Genomic DNA, 21,283 nt, shown 5'->3' with positions numbered 1-21,283 from the left:
AATAAAATTGTGATGAAACCCAAACTCTATGAGGCCAAGAGCCCTGTGTTTAGTTTGGATACAACATAATGGAAAGTGGAAGCATATATGTTATTTTTAAAAACACACATATCAGAATTATAACATACAAAATATTAATTTCAATATTTCTTTACTTTGTTGACTCATGTTAACTAATTAATATGTAAATATGTAATGCCATTATTGATTTATTTAACTAACTTCTTGAACAAACATACATGTCTTCTTTTAAACTTATCCCACATTCTCATAATTTAATGCGTATAACTCAAAATTATTTTTCCACTAAGAAATAACTATTTTTTTTAATTAATTGTGTGTAGGTATTTAATTTATATTTAAAAAAATATATGAGTAAGAATTTTGCCCAATTCGTCTTTTGACCAGTCTGTTTTTTTGTTGGCAATTTAGAAATTAATTTTAGAAATAAACTCACTAAAGTACGCTTATTCTTTTATCGTTTTTAAAGGTAACTTACAAAGCGCAATTTTTTTAATACTACACATCAAGAGCGCTCAATAAATTTTAAGTAAATTATTGGCATTTCAATAAGTATATTTTTGTATCCAATTTTTGTTAATGAATTTTTACAGCGTAGTCACCCTAATCTGCAATGAAATTTCGCAAAATCCGCCGACAAGGACGGCCGTAGTTAAAATTTGGTCCAAGCAATATGAAGCATACTAGAGCGGGACACCCGTATGGGAGATCACGTGCATCAGACCGAGACAAACAATTTTAATTTGAATTTGGTACTGATCGTGAGAACAAGATGCAAATATTCCAATCACGTTGATCAGATAAAGACGGATGTTATATTGTATGAATGGAAACAGACAAATCAAATAATTGAAGTACCGCATTTTGTTTACAGCGGAAAATTAAAAAAAAAAATTAAGACTATTCTTAAAGTACTGTTTTTGTTTTTTAATTACTTTGAGCATCTTTTTATACTTTTCAGCTACTTTTAATTACTTTTAAAATAGCCTTTTTAAAAAAAGACATTTTCTTTAAAATATGTACAAATAGTGATTAATTCATTTATTCTACCACTTCTACTACTACTATCGCGCCATTTTCCCGTAATGGCAGGCAGAGAGAATGAACAGCTACACACGTCTATCCTGGCATACATTCCTAGTTTCTTCCACATTCATATTTATTTATTTGACACTTTATATGCATATACAATATATATACATATAATGGCGGGCATATTGCCTTAAGGCAATTTCTTCCTACCTACCCAAACCGTTCAGTTTGAGAAAATTATAAATACATGGACATATTGAATCTTAAAATTTTATACAAAAATTAAAAACAAAGAATAACAAAATAGAAATATATTTAAAAAAAATACACTATACTATGAAGAGAGGAGAGGGGATGGGAAGCAAAGAAGAAGGATGAAGGAACAATTTGAATATTTACATCTTGTGATACATGCCTTTCGGTTCTGCCTGCTTTTGACATGACCAGACTTACGGTCTTGGTTTATCTGATCATGCCACGTCTTTTTTGGTCATCCACGTCACACGTTACCACATTTTCACCATATATACTTGATATACCATTCTTTCGTCGTCCACTCGTTCTACATGACCAAACCATCCCAGAGACCCTTATCAATCTTATCAAATACACTTGACTCAGATTTACACTCTCGTCTGATTTCATCATTCGTAAACCTGTCATACATTTATTTCCCACACATTTGTCTAAGAGATCGCATTTTAACCGTCATTTGGCTTTAATCCTTCCTCTGCCGGTTCCATGTTTCACTTCCAGATATAAGTGTTGGGATTAAAACTCATTTTATTTTTTTATTTATGATTTTTTTTCCACATGATAAAAAATTTGTTTTTAATTTTTGTATAAAATTGTAAGATTCAATATGTCCATGTATTTATAATTTTCTCAAAATGAACGGTTTGGATAGGTAGGAAGAAATTGCCTTAAGGCAATATGCCCGCCCTTATATGTGTATATATTTTATATGTATATAAAGTGGCAAATAAATAAATAAATGATTGATAATAAAAATAATGTGACCTCACTGGGTTTATTCGTGCCAAGGACACTTAACAATATATTTTTTTAAAAAATGTAATTGTACATGTAAGAATATACAAAGAAGTTAATATTTTTTATTTTTTAAATTAATTTATTTATCAAAAGCGTACAAAAATGAACATATAAAATCAAGTCCTACTGAACTGCATAAAATGCAGTTTGTCAGCAGGTGCTTACAGTCAAGTTCTAATATATATATAAAATCTAATCTCTTAAATTCTATGAACATATAAAAGCTCTTGTAACTATGGAAAAAAGAAAAATTTTTACATCGAAAACAAAAAAATTGTCTAAATAAAAAAGAAAAACACAAAAAAATCTTAGTGTAAAAAGCACGTTCTAAAAGCCAGATTCTCAGCAGACGTCTTTGAGCCAGATAAGTTTTTTTGATTTTTAATATTAAATGGGAGCATATTATATATTTTTGGTATATTGTACTCTATTGTTCTTTTCCCGTATTTATTATTGAATTTAGGGAGAGCTAGTCCATCTACACTAGTGAACCGAGTATTATATACATGCTCCAATTTATTTCTATATTCAGATAGAGACGAATCGTGAGAAACCAGCTTGGACCATAATAAAGCTCTAACGGATAAAATATTTGTAGATTTATACAATTAGTAATGCTCTCATATATGAGGTTTATGAGTTAATTAACGCCTGAACAAATTTGTACCTGCAAAAGGTTAAATAGACTCATTACAAGCGCGTTATATATGGCATTTTAATTCTAACATTATTTTTTTAAATAAAAAGACAATTCTTGAGTTTTAATTATTTCCTCAAATATATCATTTTTTAGACCATTTCCTATAAGCCGTAAGTAACTTGTGCTGGAAAAAAAAAATATTCTCCAAGCGGATATACTCGTATATAATCTATCTGAATGGGAAGGCGAAACAAACTTAGGTATAATGTGTTCGGTCACGTCCTTCACTAGTGCCCAAATAACCCTTTTTTTTAGCTACAAAATGGATGCCCAGAATCTGATACGAACATCGAATGTTAAGGATCTGGGCGTTAGATTTGTGAGCACTCTGACATTTCATGAACACATAGAGACAATCAGTGGTAACGCATTGAAGATGTTAGGATTTGTTCTGCGTGCTGCCAGGGTTTTCGAAAATACCCGCGTACTGAGAACTCTTTACAACTCCTCGGTGCGAAGTAGACTCGAGAGTGGCTCGATGATTTGGGAGCCACATGAACTGAAGTACTCTCTTATAATAGAGAAAATCCAAAAGAAGTTTCTGAGATATCTCTACATGAGAGAGTACGGATATTATCCTTGGCTCTACCCGACCGAGTTTCTCCAGGGTATGCTTGGCTACAACAGTTAAGAGACTAGAAGGAATGTATTTGACTACACATTTTTATCGATTGTTGCGCGGTACGATCGATAATTTTGAGATTATGATGAGCATTGGTTTGTATGTTCCTGATAATTACCTAAGACAACGTCAACATAGATTGTTTCATATTCCGATATTCAGAACCGACCTGCCTATGGTTATGCCTGTTGGAAGGGCTACCGCTATGCTTAACAACATCGCTCTGGATATGATCTGTTCCATGTATCCGAAGGGGTTTTCCGGAGCAGGATTTTCCTACTACTTTGACATGAGTCTCTTTCGTGTATTTTTTTTCTTTTTTATAATATGTACGCATTGAATATATGTTTGTAATGTATATGTTATATTAAAAATAAATGAATTGAATTGAAATGAATCGAATTGAATTAAGTTATGGTAGAGTGATATTTGAAAATCGGACTATTGGCCCGTGAGTCCACAATACTACCACGGAACCTCAACCCGAATTAAATGTGAATTGTGATTTTCCATTTCCTTTTAACTGTTACGATGAAGGCAACGCAATAATTGCTATAACTGAGATGCATCTAGTAAGGAAATAACGTGTATTTAAATAATAGTTACGTCAGTGAAATCTAGTAACACTTCGTCGGAATGTAACACTTTCGATGACATTTTTTAAAATTGATTTTTTTATGCTTAATTAAGTTAGCTTATAACGTCTTAAGAACCAATATTCAATAACATATATTTTTTATTATTACCTTTCCGCACCAAATGGTGCTTAGGGCACTGCATTCAATACGTCAATTGCTGCGTATCTTGACCATTTTTTGTTACATGAAGGTAAGATGACCAGTGTTACGTTTCAGGTACCAGTCGAGGGACTATGAAATATTCCAGTGTGAAAACACACTTTTATATATATTTCATATCAACCATGTCGGAAATCGAACCTGAGACCTCTCGCACGGCAGACAAACGCGCTGACCATTACACCACGAGTTCGACTTTCGAAAGACTTTAATATTATTACAAAATTTTTTTCAAAATTTATCAAGAACATAGTTTTTAAGACATTTTTTTTGATATTTCAAGGGTTTCATTTCTATTGTTTCTTCAGGTAACGCATTTGCCAGCCCCGTGGTGTAATGGTCAATGCGTTTGCCTACCATTTAAGAGGTCTCGGCTTTGACTCCCGACATGGTTGATATAAAATATTTATTTAAAGGGTGTTTTCACACAAAAAATATTTCATAGTCCCTGGACCGGTACCTGAAGCGTGAGACAGCTCATCTTACCTTAGTGTAACAAAAATGATTGAGATACGCTGTGATTGGTGTACCCATGCAGTGCCCTATGCACCATTAGGTGCGGAAGAGGAATGATGATATTACTAATAATTCTAATAAAATAACCTTGTTTTTAACCACTAATTTATTTAATTCCACCGACCGGTTTCAAAGCAAACAAGCTTTTTCGTTAAGGTTTACCTAATAAATAAAGTCTTTTTCGAAAGTATGCATCTCAAATTACCACCCTTTTAGAAAAAGAAGACTTGATTTATTTGTTCCACGTGTAGTATTTAGTAAACATGGATAAAATAAAAAAGGAAAAATCCATGGATCTTTAATTTTACCATCTGTTAAATTTAGTGATTTTAACCCTTTTCCTTTAATCAGCCTCATGGTGTAGTCGTCAGCGCGTTTGCCTGTCATGCAAGAGGTCTCTGGTTTGATTCTTTATTCTAGTGTCAAAACACCTTTCGAATTATTTATTTGAAAGGTGTTATTATACTAGAATATTTCTACCTGAACGTAATACCTGAACGTAATACTGTTCATCTTACCTTCATGTGACAAAACTGATCAAGATACGCTGCGTTTGGTGTACCAATGCAGTGTCCTATGCACCATTAGATGCGGAAAGGTAATGATGAACTCTTATCCATTGTAAAGAGAGTTTTTCGACTCTGTTTTTCTCCTAACTGGCAATCTTTTATTTTTCTTTAGTTTCGTATGTATGACATTGTTGGTTAAATTTTATTATATTTTGTATTTTATCAAACCCCTTAAATATTTTATTATTAAAAATTGTTATATTATATTTTATTTTATCTCAACTATGATATTGGGTATAAAATTTGAACCGTCCATGCGCTCAGTAGCTGCAAGACTTGTTGTAATCTAACTTCTATTTTCATAAATTTGCTTTTTATTTCGTTTTTTTAAATATCACTTAAACTCTAAACTTCATTGTCAAATAAAATGTTTAAACATAAAAATGTAAATAGGGGCTAGATTTCTTACTTCCCATGCGCTCTGTAGCTGCAAGACGTGCTGTTATCTAGCTCCTATATATTATAATTGTAATATATCATAATTGGAGACGAGGAACTAGAATCCCAGCTGTCCATGCGCTCTGTAGCTGCAGGACGTGATGGGATATTGATTTATTGTACAGCGCCCTTGAGGTGATTTTTACAAAAATGGCGCTATATAAATTATCCAAACGTTATTATTAATGCCGATTTCTTGATGCATTCTTTCTATATTCAAATATAAATTTCTTTTGAGTACTATCCTCATTTTTATTAATTTTTTGTTGTGTTAGTAAAATGAAGTTTTAAATATATTATTTTATTTTTATTAACCACCTTAAGTATAAAAAAGATAATTTACCTACCTTATTTAGGTGATTGAAAGTATTTCCGGATATTTTTCAGGAAACCGCTTAAGACGTTTGCGTTTGCCAAAATACTAACAGCACCCAGTTCTGTAAAAAAATAGCAAAAAGGACTTATTAGAAATTTGGACATAGGTAATTAAAATATTTTTAATCAAATCAACAAGAATGAAAAGAAATGAACACCCTGTATAAAAGTGTTTATACAGGGTGTTCATTGAACCCTGTCACATCCGAAACCGCGATGATCAGTATGAGCAAGAGACATAATAGCATATTTAAAAAAATATTTAGAACCAAGATTTAAAAAAAAAAAAAAAATTAAAAAAACAAATGGTTGCTTACTTCTGCAGGAGAGAAGTGAGGAGAGCGCGGCGCAGTGTCAGACTCCCCCCTTACCCCTCCTCATTTTACCCCTGCAGAAGTAAGCAGCCATTTGCTTTTTTTTAGGTTTAATTTTTAAATTTTATTCGTTCTAAAAAAATATTTTAATGTGCCAATATGTCTTCTTGCTCATACTGATCATCGTGGTTTCGGATGTGACAGGGTTTAAAGAACATCATGTATGTTGCGGTTTAATTGGCCTAAAATTAGTTTGTTTAAAAAATATATAATTAGGAAACACAACAGTTGTTATATAAGAACCTGAAATATAAAAAATAGTTATAATCGTTTAGCCGGATGAATCTCACCCACGTGATAAAGGTTTCAGCTCATTTACTTCACAAAAGTTAACAGATGGAAGAGTTGAGGAAATGTGGATGTTCAAACATGGGCAGAATGGTGAATGTTACACAGTGTGTAAAGTGGCCACTTAAACCAGCAAATGACAGGTCATGTAAATGCCCTGTAAATGCCTAGACTTCCATATTACCTTCTCAAAAATGTTTTCCCTATCTGTTGAAATAAATTTAAAGGTGAAAGAGCTAATTGTTTAAATAAATAAGTGGAAGTGTGCCAAGTATTTTTAAATAAATAATTTACATGTAAATATAAGTTATTCCATTAAACACAATATGTTGTAGAGCAGAAAATTTTCTTTCAAAATACTTTTACTGTTTGGTTGAAAAACGAATTGCCACATGGATATGTGTGGGTTCTAAATAGCGGAGCAAAAATGAGCGCAGCGGACTGTAATAAAATTTAACACAAATCAGTGAGTATCCTCGATATGCGGTATGCAGTGTCAATCAGTGACAACCCCAACAATTGACATGTATTAGGAAGGGATGCCATTAATCTAGTTCTTGTTCTTAATGGACTTGTCGGGTCCGAGTTGACACTTGTGGCGGAACCAACACGAGGGCAGGCCTTGATCTGGAGCTCAACACTGGTGGTTGGTGGAAACGATGTTTTATAATGCGGCACACACGTGCAATGAAATAAACGCGCGATGTACGACACGAGGTCTTAATGTAGCGGGTGATCAAAGAATAGTGGGAAGCGAACAGTGATTGTGGTACAAAGGATGTAGAAGTTGTGACAATACTTGACCCATGCATACCCACATAATTTATGACCACTATTTTTTCAACCTTTCTGTGCGCAATTTTGCATTTAAAAAAAACGGGTAAAACTTATTTTAACACCTAATAAAATACTAGATCAATGATGTTATAATGATGTTATTTATTATCTTTTTTGAATTAGTCTCTCTTCTTTATATGTCGATCTTAATAACAAATCTGACAATACACTAATCTCAGCACTCAACTTGTTTTTGGGTTATTCAGATCTGGAGATAAACGCCGTTAAAAAAGTTTGCAAGGTTTGTTTTAGTTGGAGAGATGATGGATCGTCTGTTTTACCATTATTGAATATATTGTTCATCTGTTAGTGTGTCAATGTTGTTCGTACAGTGTTGCAACAAGAAAAATAATCATAAAATAACGGGTGAATAAAAACTATTACCACTTAACAAAACAGACTTGCACTATTCTGCTCACGTTTAGAACTTCTACTGCAATACAATTTTTAAAGATCTTCAATACTAAAAAGCCGTTTCAAGTGGACACAACAATATTGTTCTGTCCCAGGACTTAACCATTATCCACGTATAGACAGCAATTTGCAGGATAGAAAATTGCTCCGAGATAGACGAATAAAAAATACGCACTAAATAAAATAAATGATAATATTATGTGATGCAATAGAATAACAATCATAGAAAATAAAGTATTTATGAAAATAATGAAATGCCAAAGAAGATACCATAAAAAATAATCAGATATAAATTATACAAATTAAGTTACATACATAATCAAATATTCAAAATAATAGTATCATTAAAATCAATAGAAAATAATACAAAAATTTCATTAAAATGATCAAATTAAGATATGGTTTATAAAGTAATAAATTATATGCTAAATAACAGTGAGTACTAAATTAAAAATACAAAAATTATTAATGAAAAACATAAAAATATCCATATATATATATTAAGTAAATAAAAGTACGGAAGAAAAGCAGATTAGTTCTTAAGATGTTGTTAACTAATTTTATGAATTATATATAAATAATTTAAATATACAAATAAATTACATTATACATTATGTAAGGCTGAGATAAGCATTATCGACAAAATCAAGAAAGGAGCTTTGCGTTAGTTTGGACATGTAGAGCAAATGGACAGCGAAAGAACGGCTAAACATATTTACAATGCGGATGTTAATGGATGCAGAAATAGAGGAAGACCGAGAAAGATATGGCGTGATCAAATCAAATACTTGAAGATGGACATGTTAAAAGTCGGAATAATCGGCGCGCGAGCATGAGAAGATGTATGAATGTTGAGGAAATGAGGTCTCTGTGCAAAGATAGAGTGATGTGGCATTCTATCCTCTTTGCCTACTCTTACGGAAAACGCGATGGCTTGTTTATATTAATAATTCACCAGCAAATCGCTTTTCTTGCACACATCGTAGGCTTTTGTTACTAAGAATTTCAGGTTTTCTTTGCTGCTCGACAAAACCGAGGTGTCGTTTCCCCGATTTTCGCACCCCAAAACTGAACAAATTTTTATTTTTAAGAAAGGGTATTATAATGAAGTTGTCTGTACGTTTTGGGTTTTTCAAAACATCATATTTGTATGCCGTACGTACGAAGACGGCAGATGAAACTGCGCACTTTTGTGGGTTTTTGGATAGTCCTCGCTCCCATTAAAACCAATGGATCGAAAACGCAAAACCATGGAGACGCGCCGATGGTAAATGTCTGTAGTGTGTAAAATAAATCATTACTTTACTGCCATTATCTAGGGAGAAAATGCGAGAATACGTTTACATTGTTTAAAATATAACCTCGTTTACTCTGAAGGTACCGATGTTCACGGTAGTATTTAGGAACATACAGATAAATTTGATTCTTTAGAATAGGGAAATATCACGTACTACGAATACCAATAAAAATATATTAAATGGATTTAAAATAATTAATTGTGTTTTCAAAATCAATATGGATATTGAGTAGAAATGTTTTCATGCATGAACGTAAAAAAGAAATTTGATAATAATACGTTGCTAGAAAAACGCGACGTGTTTCACCTTGGTTGTTGTGACGTCAAGATTTGTGAAATGGTTCTCGACAAATTTCAATAGCAAGGAACAAGCATGAATCGTGACGTATTAGGCGCGTGGGCAATAAAATGACTGTTTTTGCGGGAATTAAAAATTAAAAATTTTTAAGTATTTTTTATGCCACTAAAAATTAGCAAAAAAAATATTTGTTTACTAGACATTATTTCATACATTTATTACTTTAAAAATGTTTAAAAAAAACGTGATATTTCACTCTTATATTTTCGATGCTTCAAAACTCATACATCTTTTTTAAATCCTTTTTTTACACCATACGAAAAGGAAAGTTTAAATTATTTCAAACCATCTTGTACAAGAGTTGTCGAATGTTGGTACCGAACATAGATATACTGGTATTTTGTGTCTCTAAAGATCAAATCGTGACCCACGGAGTAATCAGTAAATATTAAATAAGTACCTACACACCTACTATTATGTCTAGCATTCAATGAAAGCCAAATCTTCATTAGGTTTCAAGCTAACTGTTTATTTTGTAATTTTAACCTTAAATAAAAGTATACTTGCGTGTTTATGAAACACCCAAATATTTCAATTTAATGTACTATTTTATTTATGAGTTGTTTATTAAAAATAACGCAAAATATTTATATTAAAAAACATCGGAAATATTTTTTTTTTTTTTTAATTTTCCTCACGTGACGTCACTAGTTCTCTTCGGTAATTTTTCACGGTTGGTGAATTAGCTTCCCGGAAACTGCAAATCGATCACAATACTCTATCATTGGTCAAATTAGAAGAACTTGTGATGTAATTTGAAGTAATTTTTTTTTGTGAAATAAAATATCTTTTTGAACCACTGTATTTTTTTAAGCAACCGACTAGTTTCGGCAACAATCCTGAAGAAGACAACGTGCTGTAGCCGAAACTAGTCGGTTATGTAAGTTAATAAAGCGGTTCATAAAACAATGCAATTTTATTTCCCCAAAAAAAATATATGTTGCAATAATCCACAAAGTAATCGCTAAAACATTGAAAACCAACATTTAAGGTACCTAGTACATTTTTTTTATTGAATGCCTAATTTAAAAAAATACTTAAGTCCATTTTTGTAGTTCTAAGATATTTCAAGTTAAAGTGTTAATTTTGCTACTGAAATGTTAAATGACAGAATTTCGGAAAAATGGAAATACGTATTGTAAAGTTTTTTTTCTACTTTATTAAGATAAAAAAATACAAAATCGTTACATGTTTAGTTACAATATTATTGCTAGTAAAAAAATGGACTTAAGCCTCAATCCAGGACTTAGGGATTTAAAACAAGTATTTAAAGGACTAAGGGATTTTTTCTCATGGAAAAGACTCTTGGAATAAGAGATTTTTAGGACTTAGGATTTTTTTAAATTAAAATAATGTTTTTCAAATACAAAATTCAATATGGATATTCTTTGGCGGAAAATTAATTAGGTAAATGTATAGTTTACAAAATGCTCTACACGGCAGTGTTGCCAACTCAAAACCGATAATATTGGAGCTAGGCATTTTTTGAAATTAGGCATCCAATTAAATGCTCTTATTTTTACCGCATCTAAGAAAATATTTTTGGTACCCAATTGCTCGTAGCACTAAACTTTCTCATTGAGAAAAAATATTTCTTAGATTTTCAGATTAGCGGAATCGAACCACTGACGTTATTTTGTAGTTTTTCTCTTGTGAGAAAATGGTATTGAATTATTTGTATGATTCACTCATAATATATAATATTATTTGTCTTGTTTATGTGTTGTATGCAGAACACTATTTTATATGCCCAATAGAACCAGAACTCTGGATGATTGTATAAGACTCTATGGCTTCCCTAAAAATCCTGAAAAAAGGAGGCAGATTACCCAATCAATTATCTTGTTACTGTAAAATTTCACCAAAAGTCATCAATAAATAAAAAAGTAACTTTGAAAATATAGCGTCCAGTTTAAGTATTCTGAAAATACACTCTTTTGCAGTTATCATAATTATTGCTGGAATTCACATACAAACAGGTATAATAATGATTATGATTGCGAGAAATTGAATGTTTTCACCTGCAAATGGGTCCAAATGTGAGTGAAAAAATGTAAGCGTTATAACAGTCACGATTTACATTGCAGTGCTTAAAAATAATCAATAAACGGGGCACTTTGGTTCATTTTACCAAATTATAAGAACCAATAACAACGTGTAATTGTATGGACCTTGTAATTACTTCAACCGTCTAGCACGCGAACCCTGCACACCAGAATTTTCATTTAGATATATATTTTACTCTTTGACAGGCAAACAAACGAACCACTACGCCGTTATCTCATAGGGGTGGCAGAGAAGATAGAACCACGCTTCTCATGAACGCACGACGATTATACGAAATTTTCGTATGTACGTCTTCCGTTGGATTTGGTGATGCCATTTTTTTCGGTCTACCTTCTTTTCCGTGAACATTTGCATGGTAATTTAGCCGTTCTTTCGCTGCTCATTCGCCCAACATGTCTCAACCAACGAAGCGCCCACATTTCTTTCATAATTTTGTCGATGCTGCATGCCTCAACTTTTTTAACTAGGCTCATATTATTACTATGCAAAGAGGGCACATATGCATGGCAGTAAAAAAATATAATACCCAAAAAAAATAAGGATATAAATTGTTTATTTTTTTTTGCAAGAGTATTAATAGTGTATCTAATAAATAAATGTTTTATATAGTATAAGTTTATATATTTGGAAGATACAATTAAATAAATTAAAAATGTATTAACTGTAAATAATGTAAGCAATAAACACCGTAATCTTTTATTATGTTTTAACTGCGTGTTTTTTTTATTTTTTATTATTAGTTTTTATAACTGAATTGTTTATTTAGTTTTGGTTAGACTGTAAAAATTTGCTAGTCGCAATAAGTCCGCCATTTAACCATGTTTAATTTTATTTGATATTATTTTTATATTTATCACATTGTAATTTATGGTTAATTAAGATTAATTATTATTATTAATGTCAAATATGTATATCAGTGTCCCTTTATATTAATACAGTAAACTATATTTCCATATTATTTTTTTATGTGTCCACTGTAATTGATTTTTTCTGTGTCCAGGCGGATAGAGAATACAAATTTAAATTTGCTTATGAAATAGGATTAAAACTCTGGACGAGTGTTTTCGACTTGACGGGTGCTCTCAGGTAAAAATCCTGAAAAATTGGCGCAATCGCCTACCATGTTTGAGGTTCTAGGTTTGATTCCTAACAAGATGGAAGTGAACCACTGGTTTTAAGTATGGTTGTAACAAAAAAAACAAACCATCACGCCGTTTCTTCGTAAGAGTAGGCGGAGAGGATAGAACGCCACATCACTCTTTCTTTGCACACAGATCTCGCTTCCTCTACATTCATATATCTTCTCATGCCCGCGCGCCAATTATCTCGACTCTCAACATGTCCATTTCAGAGTGTTTATTAGATTTGGTAATGCCATGTCTTTCTCGGTCTTCCTCTATTTCTGCATCTCTTCGTTCTAATTCTCAAATCACTCTCTTAATACCCCAATTCCTCTTTCTTCTCTAACTCATATAGTGTCCGTGCGGCTCGACTGCATCATCATCTCCCATCCACCATCAAAGATGTTACTACATTATCTCTGTTTAAATCACGTCTGAAGAAAAATCTCCCTTCTCTTCCTTAATCTCTCCTCTTTTTCTTTTTCCCCTTTTTTCTTTTTCTCATTGAGTAATAGTATTGATTTAAGGTTATTTATAAACAAATGCTTTTATTTCTATTTTGTGTATATTTAGCTTTTTAATCTTCATTTTAAATTAAATATGTTTTGTAACTTGAATTTTACAAATAAAACTTTTTTTTATTGGTTGGTTGTAAGAAATTGCTATTTGACAATAAGCCCGCTAATGTACAAATAACATTATGTACAAAAGTTAAATAAAAAAAATAAAAAAATAATAATATATACCAAAATTAATTCATATAAAAAAAACAAAAGACACAACTTATATTTATATGTGAGCAATGAGCACCCAATAAATAAATATATAATATTTAAAACTCGGGAAAGCCGAGTATCGAAGAAGTTTGGAGAAATTTGCATTACGGATAAAATATTCGTGATAGCCTGAGTTAACTTTTTTATACACGATTAAAAATAGTTCATTAACCCTTTAAATCTGTAATCTGATTAAAAGTAAGGAAATCATACGATTTCCACATTAAAAATAAAGTAAACGAAAATTAGATAAATGCCATTTTTTCTGAAAAATTCTGAAAAGTTAAATACAACTAAAATAGAATTAAAATATCACAACAGAGATGAAGAACTCTTTAGATAATGGAATAAAACACTAGGCATCCAAGGGACTTATAACCTGTCATTGGTTGGTTTAAGTGTCCACCTTACACACTGTGTAAAATTCACCATTCTGCCTATATTTGAGCATCCATATTCCTTCCGTTTTTCTATCTTTTGACATTTGTGAAGTTAGAGAGCTGAAACCCTTATTGTTGCGGGTGCGATTCATATGATTGAATTATTTCACCTTAATACTAGACAACGCCTAAAAATATATTAATCATTTTTTATACTTCTTCTTGGACCAGGTGGATTTATCATTATATTAATATATCACAACAGAGATGAAGAATATGGATGATCAAATATAGGCAGAATGGTGAATATTACAAAGTGTGTAAATTGGCCACTTAAACCAACCAATGACAGGTCATAAGCCCCGTGGATGTCCAGTCTTCAATATTCCCTTCTTTAAAGAGTTTTTCATTTCAGCTGTGATAAGTTTACATTAACAGTCCCCTAGGGGTTTGGATCCAGTCCTTGTTTACAATTTTTTTTATTTTTCTTATTATTTATTTTATTTAGTTCTATGATTAACATAGTCTAATATATATTTACATCTATACTTATTCTAACATTATTTATCACTATTATTTCACTTAATATCCTAATTTATAATATTCACTGTTTCATATGTACATTTTCATTAATTATATTCACTATTTACACTATATATTACCTAATATTTTTCACATATTTACTTTTAACATTTAATTTTAAATATATTTACATTTATTTAATTTTTTATGCTTTCTGGCATTTCCTCAAATAATTGTATTCCCTTGTACATAAGGCAGTTCTGGGACATTGCTTTTGATTTCTTTTCCAGTCTTATATTTTTAGATCCTCTTGTTGCATAGTTTCTATGAAAGAACTCATTATTTTTTAGTTTATTTTGAAAATATCTCAGAACTATTCCTTTAATAATTTTGTTTATTTCATTAGCAACATTGAATTTGATTCTTTGATCAATTGTCGTGATATCTAGAAGTTGAATCATTTTCTTAACTTTTGTTCGTCTCCCACATCTTAATATTACCCTCGTCGCTTTGTTTTGTATTATTTGGAGTCTCTTTAGATCTCCTTCATTACTTAAATATAAAATACTAGAGCAATAATCAATGTGGGGAACAATAATGCCTTTAAATATCAGCAGAGAGGTTTTAATGTCTAATTTATTCCTTATCCTTCCTAACAGGAATACCTTCTTTGCGATTTTCTTACTCGCATAGTCTGCATTTTTTGAAAAAGATAATTTAAAGTCAATCCAAACTCCTAGATATATTATGTTCTTAACATTCTCAAGAACCTCTCCATCTAACTCAACACTGTATCACTGTTAAAACAGCGTTTCTTACCCATTATCATACATTTTGTTTTTCCTACATTTGGTTTTAGCTTATTTGCTTTAAACCATTTGGAGACTGTTTTTAATTCTACATTTATTTTCATTATTGCTGAATCATATACGTTATCAGCTACATAAATTAAAGTATCATCTACATCTACATTTTGGACAAACACAACACATTTTTGAACATAATATAATTCATTTTTGACCGGCAAATTACGCCTCTTTAAGTTAAGACTCAACTCAGGCAAATAGGCAATCATGTAGACAAGTATTGAACTCAAATTTGTTTTACTGATACAAATATTATAAATATGTAAAAAAAAAGAATTAAAAAATAGTCATGTTGAAAGAATGGTTAAACAAGTATATATGGCGAAAATGAACCGTAACGCGAGACGAAGACGACCGAGGAAGACGTGGCATGATCAGATAAACCAAAGTCTTAAGTCTGGTCATGTCAAAAGCAGGCAGAACCGAAGGGCATGTATGATACGATGTATGAATGTGGAAGAAGCTAGGAAAGTACTCCAGGATAGACTGCGTGGATAGATGGCGTGATGGTAATAGTATTAGAAATATAATAATATGAACAGGAACATTTTTTTTATTCAGGAAACATACAGTACAATTACATAGTTTTTTAGTTTACACAGTTAGACTTTACTAATGACTAATACTTAATGACTCGCCTACAGGTTGTATTAAATGTCGCAGCGAGGCTTATTTTTAGAATCTCTAAATTCAGTCATATCACTCCACTATTTCGGGAATTGCACTGGCTACGTTTCCCACAGAGGGTGGAATACAAACTCTGTTGGCTTATGTATAAGTCACTGCACAACTTTGCTCCAGAATACCTAAGGGAACTCTGCATTCCAGATGAACTAGTCTTACGCTTAGATCAGCGATATCAACGTCGAAAGGAAAAGTTATTATACCTCTACGCAAACAGCGCACTAAATTTGGCGAACGCGCATTTGCGGTCGCAGGCCCTACGGTATGGAATGCTCTCTCAGCAGAGGTTCGAAATTGTGAGAGTGAAGTGATGTTTCGGAAGATACTTAAAACCCACTTGTTCTCTAAATCGTTTGAATAAATTCTTAGCATGTGGTTGAAATGTAATATGAAAAAGTACATTATTTTTCTTAAATTAAAAAGTTGAAAATAAATTTATATCTTTATATAATCACTTTGTCAAGCGCCCTTGAGGTATTATATTACGAAAATGGCGCTATATAAGTTGTCCACAATTATTATTGTTTACTCTTATAAACAAGTCAAGTTTCAATATAATAATATAATTAAATCTAAGGTTATCAATTAACTATTTTTATTTGTTTATTTTTTAGTACAAAAAAGAGATGGAAAAAAAACATAAATGAAAGTAGTTTAAACTTTGAAATCAAAGTACAAAAGTTATTTAAAACTTTGTAGTTAGTATTTAAAATGAAAATGAAGAAAAAAATAGTAAAAGTAATTAAAAGGTAAGAATCAAAATGAATCATGAAAAACATGCATGATAAACATTGTCGGACTCGTGGTGTAATGGCCAGCGCGTTTGCCTACCACAATATGATAGTTTTGTACTACCAATGATACTTTGTAATAAGCTGATCAAATGCAATTGTAAAAAAACATAACATAAAAAACTTGCTCTTAACGGGTTAACTCTCAACACGCACAGATATTTTTTTGTTAATTAAAATAAAATTGATTCAGTCCTTAACTCTGATTTCACTTAACACTTTCTGGAGTCAATGCTCCAGATTCCAACCTAACTAATGCTATAAATGAATAAACTCATACCTTGCTTTGCCAAAAAAAAAACTAACATTAATCATACAAGTCTAAGGTGCTGTTTTTTCATATATTCTATTAGCCAGATAAGAACAAAAAAAATTAGGCGAAGAGAACTAACTAATATTATAAAGGTAAAGAAAACTTAAGAATTTGTTGCAACAGAGAGGGAAAACGTTTTTGAGAAGGTAATATGGAAGTCTAGGCATTTACAGGGCTTATGACCTGTCAATGGCTGGTTTAAGTTGCCACTTTAAACACTATGTAACATTCACCATTCTTCCAACCTCTATCACAACACGGAATATCTCTTCGTTCTAGTAACGAGAGAACCCTTTCAATGCCCTTTCATCGCTCTAATTTTCTTGCCTCCTCTTTCACAGTAGTAGCTGTTTGATTGTGAAATAATCTACCCACTAATGTTAGAGACGCCCCCTTCTTTATTCACATTTAAGTCAAGATAGAAATGTCACTATCTAAATATTTAATTTGTTTTTTATCCTTCTTCTTTCCTTCTCATCCCCTCTCCTCTCTTCATAGTGTAGTGTTATTTTTTTATATTTTGTTAATCTTTGTTTATAATTTTGTATAAAATCGTAAGATTAAAAATGTCCATGTACTTGTAATTTTCTCAAACTTAGCCTCAAGGCAATATGCCCGCCCTTATATGCATATAAATTATATATGTATATAAAGTGTTGAATAACTAAATAAATATGTTTAAACATCCACATTTCCTTAACTCTTCCATCTGTTGCGTTTTATGAAGTAAAAGAGCTGATACCTTTATAATGCGGGTGAGATTCACCCGGCTGAACCAATTCCAATTTTCCAATTTACACACTTCTTCTTTTACCAGGTAATTCATTCAACAGTTTTTTTTAATCCAGCCAGTCTGCAAGCATTTGGACAAACTCAAAACATGTCGTAAAGTAAACTCGTTGCTTATATCACATTTCTGTAATTCGTACATTCTAAAATCTTTTTTTTGTTCTTCATGAATAAAACTTTTTAATTGAAAATTTAGTGAAAAAATCATGGTTAAAACAGTGGTTATCTTAGTTTTTGGGCTCTCCTAGAAATTCAGATTTTTTAGTTTTGACAGTTTTATTGGATGTGCGATGTGATTACGGTCAATTTAACTACTAAAATAAATTAGTTTGTCTCCTCACATCTTCGTTTAAACTTTGACATTAATTACTTCGTGCTTTGTAATTAGGCAAACGAAGAATAAAAACTAGCTCTGCTGGTATCTCGTCTTATTAGCCAAAGACCAAACGGGTGAGAACATCATTTAACATGGACACGATGTTAAAATACAGGTTTGGTGTTTAAATACTACTCGTAAATTAAATGCAAGTTAGAAGGAATGCTGTTAATACATATCCAAATAATTATTTCAAATGAACAAAGAAAATCACAAAACAAAATTTTTTTTTTGCACACAAAGCTTCTTTCTAAATATTCGCGTTTTTTTTATTTTTTAATATGGTTTTTATTCTTTGATAGGCAGGTTCAAGAGTTAACTACATTTTCGTTCATTTGAATTATTTAAATATGTTATTAGAAGGTTTAAGTCATTCAATTTAATGCCAGGGGATTAATATTTTTAAAAATTGAATAATCGCCTATCTGGGAAAGTATTATTTTTTAAAGTTTTTTATCATTTTATATGGCGACGATGTTCGATAAAATTTAAACGGTTACAAACAAAATTCATTCATCCAATTCATTTACGATATTATTATATTATGTTTGTGCGTAAAAATTTATCTCTCTTTTGAAAAAATAGCGACAATCATAATCACAATACTAGAAGTAAAGACAAATTGGTAATCGTGAAATTAAAGCTAGGTAAAGTGAGCACATCGTTTGTGGGGCACTGCGTACGCTTCTACAATATAATACCCGACAATGTCCTAATTATGACGGACAATTAATTCAAAATTGTCATAAAAAGCGTACTAAAAAAAAAGGCATATTATGGACTTAACGAGCACATGGAAGATAGCAGTATATGAAACTAATAGTATTATTTTATTTGAGTTAGTTTATTTGATTATTTTTAGAATGTGTTGTTATTTATTAAAACCCGACCATCTCTTTGTGTTATTTTATTTATTCATTTATATATTGACTTTTTATATACCCGTATACTGATGTTGGTACGTTTTCTTATTTTTACTTATATTTGTATCTTTTAGTTTTCCTTATGTTATCAATATGTTTTTTTTGGGTGATACCGTGTGTGTTGGATTCGTTCCGACGTTTCTTATGTTATCTTTAATTTTATCTAAATGTATATACTTATGTTTCACTGCTACACTGGAATGTATTTCTAATAAATGTAAATGCCCGTAGGGCGTGTAAATTAATAAATAAATAAATAGCCGTGTAAATTATACCTACATAGAAGAAATAAATAAAAAATTAACATGAATCGTGACGGATTAGGGGCGTGGCGAATGCAATGACTGTTTTTTCCGGGAATTAAAAATTATAAATTAAAAAATATTTATTATCCTTCTAATAAGAAGAATAAAAAAATTCTCGATAGAATTTCATAGACCCTAATTACTATGATATTTCCCTATTATGCTATTCTTTATCTTGTTTTTTTTCTAATTATTTATGCTTTGTAATGGTTACATAGCTTGTTGGGTAACTAAAGTCTACGATTTATGCAAGAAATGCGATTTGCTTATGAATGTTGATAAATCGAAAGGGATGAAAATATAACTAAATGTGAGATCAGAGTGGACGGAGATATTCTGAATCAGGTAGAAGAATTTGTGTATTTGGAAAGTGTGTTTACTAGGGATGGAAAGAAGGGTAAGTGCCGGAAACTGGGTGAACGGTGCGTGCACTGAAATCTACTTTGGCAAACAAATGTTTATTGCAGGAGGCAAAACTAGCAGTTAACAATGGAGTTCTAGTGCCAACTATAATATATGGAAGTGAAGTACGGAATTGGAAAAATAATTATGAATGTGGGTTAAATGCTGTCCAAATGCGATCCTTCAGGCGAATGTGCGGTAAAACGATGTATGATAGGTCCCTTTGTTCACCATGGAGTTGAAACAGTTATTTATTTAGTTTTTTATTGCTTACTTCTTGGCATGAACACTTTACTACTATGCTCTATTTTTTTGTAAATTTATTGATATCATTTTAACTTCACTAGAATTCCATTCGTCCATGCGCTTTATAGCTGCACGATGATTGGTTATCTAGCTTTCACATATCAGCTTTAAAATACCTAAATTTTGTAAATGGGGTCTAGAATTCCAATCGTCTCTACGCTTAGTAGCTGCAAGACGTATTGTAATCTTACTCCTTTTTATTATTCATGTTATTTATTTTTTTAAATATCATTAATACACAAAATTTATTTGTCAATTTTTAAAATAGGTAAATGGGGGCTAAATTTCTAACGGTCTATGCGCTCTGTAGCTGCAAGACGTCCTGTAATCTAGCTCCTATCTGTTTTAATTTTTGATTGATCTTAATTGAAAACGAGGAACTAGAATCCCAACCGTCCATGCGCTCTGTAGCTGCAAGACATACTGGGATTTTTATTAATTGTACAGCGCCCTTGAGGTGATTTTCACTAAAATGGCGCTATATAAATTATCCAACAATATAAATATATATAGGTGCACAAATGTCGAGATCCGTGAACTATGCAAGGCCGAGACTTGCATTATCGACAGAATCAAGAAAGGGGTGCTGTGTTAGTTTGGTTTGTAGAGCGAATGGACAGCGAAAGAACGGCTAAAAGGATATACGTTGCGAATGTTGATGGATGCAGAAAACGAGGAAGGCCGAGAAAGACATGGCACGATCAAGTCCATCCGTATGCGAAGACAGAGTGATCTGCCTACCACTAAGAGGAAACGGCGCGATGGCCTGTTTGTTTTCTTTGTTTGTGGGTATTGGGCTGGCTACCTGCCCAATCAAGCTGGAAGATATATTTTTTAATAAACAAATCTTTTTTATGGCTCTTATATTGCCTTACATATTGCGCCATATTTGACAATATCGTGGAAAGCTAATATTTATTTATAGTTAATTTAAACTGTTGTCCGTATTCAAGAGGTCAGCAAACACAGAA

The 21,283-nt window shown here is 31.6% G+C and overlaps 1 protein-coding gene across 2 annotated transcripts in view; it reads right to left on the bottom strand.

Annotated features, from left to right (window-relative positions):
* Nucleotides 1–21,283, bottom strand: part of LOC148275765 (uncharacterized) — a 330,688-nt gene that overhangs the window by 49,820 nt on the left and 259,585 nt on the right. For both annotated transcript variants that reach the window (XM_088235244.1, XM_088235246.1), the window contains one exon: nt 6,096–6,185. The gene's annotated coding sequence lies outside the window, so the exon portion shown is untranslated. The remainder of the gene's footprint in view (nt 1–6,095; nt 6,186–21,283) is intronic.

The sequence above is a fragment of the Micrasema longulum genome, unplaced genomic scaffold (genome assembly GCF_059751315.1).
Source record: "Micrasema longulum isolate JH-2025_06_02 unplaced genomic scaffold, ASM5975131v1 h1tg001345l, whole genome shotgun sequence".
Taxonomy (NCBI): Eukaryota; Metazoa; Arthropoda; class Insecta; order Trichoptera; family Brachycentridae; genus Micrasema; species Micrasema longulum.
The sequence above is the reverse complement of the archived record's forward strand: the minus strand, read 5'-3'. Positions and strand labels throughout refer to the sequence as shown.